Here is a 9530-nt window from a genome sequence, read left to right as displayed (position 1 = left end):
GACTTGAATAAGGCACTCACTGAGTGTTACAATGGGCGGTGCAGGCTTGTAGGGCAGAAGGGCCTGTTTCCTGCACTGTGCTGTTCTTTGTTCTTGCCCTTGCCACCCTTATTTTTTTTTAAAACCCCTAAGCTAATCCAATTGCCCACATTTGGCCCTTATCCCTCTATACCCATCGTACCCATGTAACTATCTAAATGCTTTTTAAAAGATAAAATTGTACCTGTCTCTACTACTACCTCTGGCAGCTTGTTCCAGACACTCACCACCCTCTGTGTGAAAAAATTGCCCCTGGACACTTTTGTATCTCTCCCTCTCATCTTAAATCTATGCCCTCTAGTTTTAGACTCCCCTACCTTTGGGAAAAGATATTGACTATCTAGCTGATCTGTGCCTCTCATTATTTTTATAGACCTCTATAAGATTGCCCCTCAGCCTCCTACACTCCAGAGAAAAAAGTCCCAGTCCATCCAGCCTCTCTTTATCACTCAATCCATCAAGTCCCGTAACATCCTAGTAAATCTTTCCTGCATTCTTTCTAGTTTAATAAAGTCCTTTCTATAATAGGGTGACCAGAATTGCACACAGTATTCCAAGTGTGGCCTTACCAATGTCTTATACAACTTCAAGAAGACGTCTCAACTCCTGTATTCAATGTTCTGACTGATGAAACCAAGCATGCCGAATGCCTTCTTCACCACTCTGTCCACCTGTGACTCCACTTTCAAGGAGCTATGAACATGTACCCCTTGATCTCTTTGTTCTGTAACTCTCCTCAGTCCCCTACTATTAACTGAGTAAGTCCTGCCCTGGTTCAATCTACCAAAATGCATCACCTCGCATTTGTCTAAATTAAACTCCATCTGCCATTTGTCAGCCCACTGGCCCAATTGATCAAGATCCCGTTGCAGTTGGAGATAACTTTCTTCACTGTCCACTGTGGCACCAATCTTGGTGTCATCTACAAACTTACTAACCATGCTCCCTATATTCTCATCCAAATCATTAATATAAATGACAAATAACAGTGGACCCAGCACTGATCCCTGAGGCACACCGCTGGTCACAGGCCTCCAGTTTGAAAAACAACTCTCTACAACCACCCTCTGGCTTCTGTCAAGAAACTAATTTTATATCCATTTAGATACCTCACCCTGGATCCTGTGAGATTTAACTTTATGCAACAACCTACCATGCGATACCTTGTCAAAGGCCTTGCTAAAGTCCATGTAGACAACATCAACTGCACTGCCCTCATCCACCTTCTTGGTTACACCTTCAAAAAACACAATTAAAAAGGTGAGACATGATTTTCCACTCACAAAACCATGTTGACTGTCCTTAATCAGTACTTGTATCTCCTGTAGATCCTGTCTCTCAAAATACCTTCCAACAATTTACCCACCACAGATGTGAGACTCACTGGTCTGTAGTTCCCAGGCTTTTCCCTGCAGCCCTTTTTAAACAAAGGCACAACATTTGCCACTCTCCAATCTTCGGGCACCTCACCCGTAACTATCGATGATTCAAATATCTCAGCTAGGGGACCTGCAGTTTCGTCCCTGGCTTCCCACAATGTCCTGGGATACACTTCATCAGGTCCCCAGGGATTTATCTACCTTGATGCACATTAAGACTTCCAACACCTCCTTCTCTGTAATATGTCCACTGCTCCAAAGTAATATGTAATATGTACACTCCTCCACTCCCCCAGAGGATGCTGAAAGTCTGCAAAGGGATATAAATAAGTGAGTGGGCGAGGGTCTGGCAGATGGAGTACAATGTTGGTAAATGTGAGGTCATCCATTTTGGCAGGAATAACAGCGAAATGGACTATTATTTAAATGGTGAAAAATTGCAGCATGCTGCTGTGCAGAGGGACCTGGGTGTCTTTGTGCAGGAATCTCAAGGAGCTGGTTTGCAGGAGCAGCAGGTAATTAAGAAGGCAAATGGAATTTTCTCCTTTATTGCGAGAGGGATGGAGTTTAAAAACAGTGAAGTTATGTTGCAGCTGTATAAGGTGCTGGTGAGGCCACACCTAGAGTACTGTGTACAGGTTTGGTCTCTTTACTTGAGAAAGGATATACTGGCACTGGAGGGGGTGCAGAGGAAATTCACTAGGTTGATTCCAGAGGGGAGAGGGTTGGCTCATGAGGAGAGACTGAGCAGACTAGGGCTATACTCATTGGAATTCAGAAGATTGAGGGGAGATCTTATAGAAACATATAAGAATATGAAGGAAATAGATAAGATACAAGCAGGGAAGTTGTTTCCACTGAAGGGGAAAACTAGAACTAGGGGGCATAGCCTCAAAATAAGGGGGAACAGATTTAGGACGGAGTTAAGGAGGAAGTTCTTCACACAAAGGGTTGTGAATCTGTGGAATTCCCTGCCCAGTGAAGCAGTTGAGGCTACCTCGTTGAATGTTTCTAAGGCAAAGATAGATAAATTTTTGACTATTAAAAGAATTGTTTCTTGTGCACTGTACAGGCAAAACATGCCATAGGGGAGCGTGCAGAATGTAGTGTTACACTCATAGCTAGGGGGCAGAGAGAGAGAGAGATCAACTTAGCACGAGATAAGTCCATTCAAAAGTCTGATGTCTGCAGAGAAAAAGTTGATCTTGAGTCAGTCGGTGCGTAACCTCAGACTTTTGTATCTTTTTCCCGAAGGAAGAAGGTGGAAGAGGGAATGTCCGGGGTGCGTGGGATTATGCTGGCTGCTTTGCTGAGGCAACAGGAAGTGTAGGCCATCCCGGGTCAATTCTACGTCAGAAGTCTTCAGAGTGCAGAGGATCGCTAAATCTGCAAATGAATTCAAAAGAACGTGGTTGGCTCAGAATTCAGTTTTGGAAGTATGGAGCGGTTACAAAAGATGAAATTAGAGGCGCCATCTTTTTTTGGAATAAGGAGCAAAGTCAAAGGCCAACACTAATTATAAACTGAATACAAATACTGGCCAGGACAAGCGGAAAGCCCAATTCCTGAGAAATGCTTGAAACGTGAGTGAGGAGATAAATACAGGGTAACAGATTACTGAGGGCGGGAATAAGGCGTGGGAGGGGTGGTGTGGTTGCGGAGGTGGGGGGGAGGTGTTGATTTATTCACTGGCAGACAGTTCTGGGTCAGTGGAAATATCTGTGCCAATGAGAGGTCTCCTGACTGGAGGACATCAGAAACAGATGGCGAGGCAGGTTACAGAATAAGCTGTGTACAAAGGGCGGATGCTCAAATGAGATGGAGCGTTCGAGTATTAAAGGACAGGGCGCAACTAACGAGGCACAGGGGAGGATATTCCCGTCCCACCACCTGCCATGGGAATCACGCAAAGGTCCGCTGACTTCAAGCAGGATTTTCCGGTTTTGGGCCAAGCCCGGCCAGAAAGTCCCGTCCAGGATCTGTTGGAAAAACAGATACACAGCTTTCTTACTTGACCCCGGGATTCGGCAGGGCCTATTCACCCCTCATTCCCGGCACAAGGATCACACAGGCCCAGAGGGAGAGAGAGGCAGTGTCCTCATCCAAAGGAGGTGGGTTAAACTGTTGGTATTCCGATTGTTCATCAGTGTACATCATAGAATTGGAGAGTCCCTACATTGCCCATATGGCCTGCAGAGAAAGAGTTGACCTTGAGTCAGTTGGTGCGTAACCTCAGACTTTTGTATCTTTTTCCCGAAGGAAGAAGGTGGAAGGGGGAATGTCCGTGGTGCGTGGGATTATGCTGGCTGCTTTGCCGAGGCAACAGGCCATCCCGGGTCTGCATCGACTCTCTGACATCTTAACCAGGCTCAGTTCCAGTCCTAGCTCTATAAACCCACATATTTATCCCACTAATTCCCCCTTAACTACATATCCAAGGGATAATTTAGCATGGCTAATCTATCTAGCCTATATATCTTTGGACACTAAGGGGCAATTTAGCATGGCCAATCCACCCTAACCTGCACATCTTCAGACTGTGGGAGGAAACTGGAGCAAACTGTACACAAACAGTGACCCGAGGCCAGTACTGAACCCTGGTCCCTGGAGCTGTGAGGCAGCAGTACTAACCACTGTGCCACCGTGCCACCCAGGTTATAATAACATGTTCATTATTTTCTGATTCTTGTGTAACAGTAAAATTATAGGTGCAGACTGGAAGGACCTCTCATAGAAGCCCTACAGTGTAGAAAGAGGCCCTTCAGCCCATCAAGTCTGCACTGAACACAATCCCACCCAGGCCCTACCCCCATATCCCTACATATTATACCCACTAATCCCTCTAACCTGGACGCTAAGGGGCAATTTCTTAGCACGGCCAATCAACCCTAACCCGCACATCTTTGGACTGTGACAGGAAACCGGAGCACCTGTAGGAAACCCACGCAGACATGGGGAGAACGTGCAAACTCCACACAGACAGTGACCCAAGTCGGGAATTGAACCCAGGACCGTGGAGCTGTGAAGCAGTAGTGCTAACCCACTGTGCCACCGTGCCGCCTCTTCTGCACTGTTTGATTCTACAAAAAGCTTCATTGATGGACACATCTGTGTAAATGAGGATTTAACGAGGTTTGACAAAAGATTTCTGTGCCATTTCTTACCTTACTTAATTCCTTTCGACAAATCATTCGGTGGGTGGCACGGTGGTTAGCACTGCTGCTTCACAGTACCAGGGTCCCCGGTTCGATTCCCGGCCTGGGTCACTGTGTGGAGTTTACACGTTCTCCCCGTGGCTGCGCAGGTGAAGGAATGAGAACACCCAAGTGTAGGATAAAATTACACAATGATTGTGGACTTTCCAAAAAACCCACTGAGACCCAGGGGTATTTACAGGAATCTGAAATTGATGCTAAGAACTGAGAGTTCATTGCTAGCATTTCAAACTTCTCTCTTGAAATGTGGGAAATGATACTAGATGAGGTGTGATAGACCTGGCAGTGGTTGGCCATCTGTATCCACGGGGTTTCAGGGAGGGACGCACCTGCTCGGACTGTTGACAAGTTGATCCTTGTGTGAAGATAGAGGCTGAGTTCAAAGGTCAGAGAGCCCCGCTCTGTATACTCAAGAAATAGAGGATATTCCCCACAAGATAGAACCCCGACAGTGCAGAAGGGGCCCATCAAGCCGGCACGGATAACAATCCAAACCAAGCCCTATCGCCGTAATCCCACATCTTTACCCATATTCCAAATTTTAAGAGGAAAAATATGAAATTGAAAGTGGTTAGCACTGTTGCCCCACAGCATCAGGGACCTGGGTTTGATTCCCAACTTGGTTCACTGTCTGTGGGGAGTTGACGCATTCTCCCCATGTCTGCATGAGTTTCTCACCGAGTCATTTCAGACTCCTGTAAATTTCCTCGGCCTCTGTGGCATTTTTTGGAAGGCCCCACGCCCTACAGTCATTGGGCAATTTTATTCCACAGTTGAGTGTTCTCTGTCTCGTGCCTTTAGAGGGTCTGTCCCCTGGGCAAACTGGAAGAAGAGGAACTGAAAAGGGAGAAAGTTACAGAATCACAGAATCCCTACAGCGCAGAGGGAGGTCATTCAGCCCCGTTACCCTGCTAATCCCCCTGACACTGGGGGGAAATTTAGCATGGCCAATCAACCTAACCCGCACATCTTTGGAGTGTGGGAGGAAACCGGAGCACCGGGAGGAAACTCACACAGACACGGGGAGGATTTGATTTGACTTATTATTGTTAAAGGAAGCTTGAATGGCCTCCTTTGCACTGTAGGAATGCTCTGATTTTCTGATACATCATTCAACTTCATCCCATTTTCAAATCCTTCTCTACTTAGTAAAATCTATTTTTATCATTTGTTTGGGGATGGGAGCCTCATTAGCTAGACTCGTATTTAATTGCCCATCCTTGGTTGCCCTTGAGAAGGTGGTGGTGAGCTGCCTTCATCAATCTCTGCGGTGTAGGTACACCCACAGTGCTGTTAGGGAGGGATTTGGATTTGAGTTATTATTGTCACATGTATTGGGATACAGTGAAGAGTATTGTTTCTTGCGTGCTATACAGGCAAAACATACCGTTCATAGAGAAGGAAAGGAGAGGTGCAGAATGTAGTGTTAGAGTCATAGAAATCATACAGTGCACAAGGAGGAGGCCATTCAGCCCATTCAGCACCAGCAACAATCCCACCCAGGCCCTATCCTCATAACCCCACATATCTGCCCCGCTAATCCCTCTAACCTGTGCATTCCAGGATACTCAGAGACAGTTTAGCATGGCCTAACCCGCACCTCTTTGGACTGCAGGAGGAAACCGGAGCACCCGGAGGAAACCCACTCAGACACAGGGAGAACGTGCAGACTCCACACAGACAGTGACCCGAGCCGGGAATCGAACCCGGGCCCCTGGCGCTGTGAGGCAGCAGTGCTAACCCACTGTGCTAGGGTGTGGAGAAAGATCAACTTAATACAAGGTAGGTCCGAGGGAATTTATAAGAGTTAGAATAGTGGTATAGAATCATAGATTAAAAGTAAAATATAGAATTAGAGGGTAGGCTGGGTACAGCTTGGAAGAAATGGCCACACTTCAGCGCCATCTCGGAAGAGGATTTGGAAGAAGAATAATGGGTTGGGGGGGGGGGGGGGGGCGCTGGGGGTTGGGGGGGGTTCAGCATCCACTCGGTAAATTCACAGGAGAGGAGTAGGAAGCCACTCTGCTGAATTTGAACCTTTGATTCGGATCCCTGAATTTAGAGGGTTATCATGTGTCTGAGGTCACCCACAGGAAATGGAGTCAAAGTGTACAAAGAACCAAGAAAATTACAACACAGGAACAGGCCCTTCGGCCCCTCCAAGCCTGCACTGACCATGCTGCCTGACTGAATTAAAACCCCCTACCCTTCCGGGGAACATATCCCTCTATTCCCATCCTATTCATGTACTTGTCCAGACGCCCCTTCAAAGTCACTATCGTATCTGCTTCCAATACCTCCCCCGGCAGCGAGTTCCAGGCACCCACCACCCTCTGTGTAAAAAATCTGCCTCATACATCTCCGTTAAACCTTGCCCCTCGCACCTTAAACCTGTGCCCCTGAGTAATTGACTCTTCCACCCTGGGAAAAAAGCTTCTGACTATCCACTCTGTCCGTGCTCTCATAATCTTGTAGACTTCTATCAGTTTGCCCTCCGTCGTTCCAGTGAGAACAAACCAAGTTTCTCCAAATTCTCCTGTAGAGGGAGGAAAGAACAGGTTGTAGTTATTGTGGACCCTTTAGTTGGGGGTCGGTGGGGGAGTTACATGGGCTGGAATTTTACTGTCTCGCCCACCAAGGGAATCGGAGCTGGCGAAGGGGGGGGTAGACCATGGAAAGGTCTGTTGATCTCGGGCGGGATTTTACGGTTTTGGGATGAGTGAGGCCATTAAATCCTGCCCATCATCACTTCTGAGCAATTGAGTACTGTCGATCGTAAATTATTTTCAGGTCCCAGGGTTTGGGATTTAACTACATAGAGTCTGCACATTCTCCCCGTGTCTGGGTGGGTTTCCTCCGGGTGCTCCGGGTTTCTCCCACAGTCCCAAAGACGTGCTGGTTAGGTGGATGGGCCGTGCTAATTTGCCTCTTATTGTTAGGGGGACTAGCTAGGGTAAGCGCATGCGGTTATGGGGATAGGGCCTGGGTGGGATTGTGATCGGTGCAGACTCGATGGGTCAATGGCCTCCTTCTGCACTGTCGGGATTCTATGATTCTATGAACTTCATTGCAGTAGTGGAAGCCTACTTGTGATAAATAAACTTCAATCTGAGAGCATGGGGGGGGTCAGGCATTGTGGGTTCAATGGTGCTTGGAGCTGCAAGGGCCTGGAGGAGCTGGGTGATCGGTATTGGAGAGTGATCATTGCGGATCCCATCGCGGGGTTACTCTCCATTCCCATTCACTCCACCAGCCCGGGAGAGCAAGGCAATGCTTGCGGCTGGGACTTTCAGAGGGAGTTATTCTGGGTGTGGCAGGGAAGCAGGCTGTAAAGGATGTGTATATTGCCCATCCCCACTTGAAGGCCTCACTGGACACCCACATGCAGTGCAGAGTTCCTGGATATCGAATCATTGGACCACAGGCTATAATTTTCTGGTTATTCACACCGGAGGGATCCTCAGCCCCGCTGACCCCCGCCGAAAGCTCATGATTCTAAATAAACCTTGGACTTTCACCTGATGTTGTGAGATTTTTTACTGTGCCCATCTAAAATTCAGGTCATCCAGCCATTGCCATGAATTTGCAGATTTTCATTCAGCTGTGTGAACAGCTGCTTTACTGGAGCTTACATTAAGCTGCTTGACCTGTTAAAATACACTGACATTGTCGCTTGTCTTAGTCTATTTACTGGAATACCTGGCTTCACGCTGAAGGGAATGATCAGATTATAAGACCCTTGTCAGGCCTCACTTGGAGTACCGTGCGCAGTTCTGGTCGCCTCACTATAGGAAGGATGTAGAAGCTATTGAAAGGGTACAGAGGAGATTTACGAGGGTGTTGCCTGGATTGGGAGGCATGCCTTATGAAGATAGGTTGAGGGAGCTGGGACTCTTCTCCCTGGAGAGATGAAGGTTGAGAGGCGACCTGATAGAAGTTTATAAAATGTTGAGAGGAATAGATAGGGTGGATTCTCAGAGGCTATTTCCCCGGGTTGAAATGGTCGCTACGAGAGGACACAGATTTAAGGTGCGGGGAGGCAAGTACAGAAGTGATGTCAGGGGTAAGTTTTTCACTCAGAGGGTGGTGAGTGAATGGAATCGGCTGCCGTCAGTGGTGGTGGAGGCGAACTCGCTGGGGTCTTTTAAAAGACTTCTGGATGAGTATATGGGATTTATGGGATTGGGGGTTATAGATAGGTCTATGGATTGGTAGGTGTTGATGTGATCGGCGCAACTCATGGGCCGAAGGGCCTGTTTGTGCTGTAGTGTTCTATGTTCTATTATTGCTGCAAAAAAAGAGGCCATTGCCAAAACTTTTCATCCTGCACTTAAGATAATCATCATGTGAGTAATCAGCCGTACCTTTGCCTACAGATTTATGTTCTGAACCTAATACAGTGGAATCCCTACAGTGCAGAAGGAGGCCCATCCAGTCTACACTGACCACAATCTCATCAAGGCCCGATCCCTATAACCCCGCGTATTTACCCTAGCTAGTCCCCCGACACTAAGGAGCAATCGAGCATGGCTAATCCACCTAACCTGCACATCTTTAGACTGTGGGAGGAATCTGGAGCACCCGGAGGAAACCCACGCAGACACGGGAGGAATGTGCAGACTCCGCACAGACAGTGAACCGAGGCCGGAATTGTACTTGGGTCCCTGTCGTTGCGAGGCAGCAGTGCCAACCACCGCGCCACCCCACACTTTTCTTCCCAAATTATTATAATGTCTTGAAGGAAATCCTACAGACAAAAATCTACAATTATTAACAATTCTAAATTTCCGTCAACGAATGAATTCGCTGAAGCTTCTCAGTACTGGGCAAACATCCCTACGCGCTTCTGACGTGAGCCCTGGAGATGAGGGGGAGAACTCTGGCAGTTGCTGAAGGA

Source organism: Carcharhinus amblyrhynchos, chromosome 32 (assembly GCF_965287045.1).
Source record: "Carcharhinus amblyrhynchos chromosome 32, sCarAmb.v2.hapA, whole genome shotgun sequence".
Classification (NCBI taxonomy): Eukaryota; Metazoa; Chordata; class Chondrichthyes; order Carcharhiniformes; family Carcharhinidae; genus Carcharhinus; species Carcharhinus amblyrhynchos.
This window is presented reverse-complemented; position numbering follows the sequence as displayed.